This window comes from Triticum aestivum, chromosome 6A (assembly GCF_018294505.1).
Source record: "Triticum aestivum cultivar Chinese Spring chromosome 6A, IWGSC CS RefSeq v2.1, whole genome shotgun sequence".
Classification (NCBI taxonomy): Eukaryota; Viridiplantae; Streptophyta; class Magnoliopsida; order Poales; family Poaceae; genus Triticum; species Triticum aestivum.
In genome coordinates this window covers 582,434,640-582,435,495 of record NC_057809.1, presented here as the reverse complement: position 1 = coordinate 582,435,495, position 856 = coordinate 582,434,640, and positions in this window count along the sequence as shown.

Genomic DNA, 856 nt, shown 5'->3' with positions numbered 1-856 from the left:
CTTTTCTCCTACTTTTCTTTTCATTTTTTCATTGTTTTTCAACTTCTTCTTTACTTTTTTTTTACTATTTTTACTTCCTCAACTTTCCACTTTTTTGCGAATTTTATTTTCAAATTAGCGAACACCTTTTTGTTCATCCTATTCAAAAAAATGTTCATCAATTCCAAAAAAATCAATAAATTCATTTTTATTCATTGGGATTTAAAAAAGTTCATAAAATTCAACTTGTTAATCGAAATAGAACTGTTCATCAAATTGGAAATTTGTTCATCATTAAAAAAGTCATCAAATTCGAAAAATTTTCATCATTAAAAAAATCATCAAATTCGAAATTTCTTCATCGATCTCAGAAAATGGTCATCAAACTCAAAATTTGTTCATCCATTTTTTTCAAACAAAATGTTCATCAACACAAAAAATGTTCATCATATTCAAAACTTGTTTACCATGATTTTTTTAAAGGTAAATCAAATTCAAAAAATGTTCATTAATTTTTCAAAAGTTCATCGATTTTGAAAAAATGTTCTTGAATTGAGAATTTGTTCATAATTTGTTCATCTGATAAAAAATGGTCAGCAATATCCTGATTCGTGAACATTTTGTGAAATCACGGACATTTTTCAAATTTGTGAACATTATTTGAATTCAGGGATATTTTTGGCTCCATGAACTTTTTCAAATTCCCATTTTTTGAATTTTGGAACTATTTTCAAATCCTGAATTATTTAAATAAGAAAAAACAAAAAGGAAGAAAAAAACAAAAAAGAAGAAACAAGGAAATAGGGGGCGCCCCGCCGCCGCTCATGGGCCGGCCAAAATGGGCGCGCGAGGGGAGCGACCGGGCGAGGGGTGCGCG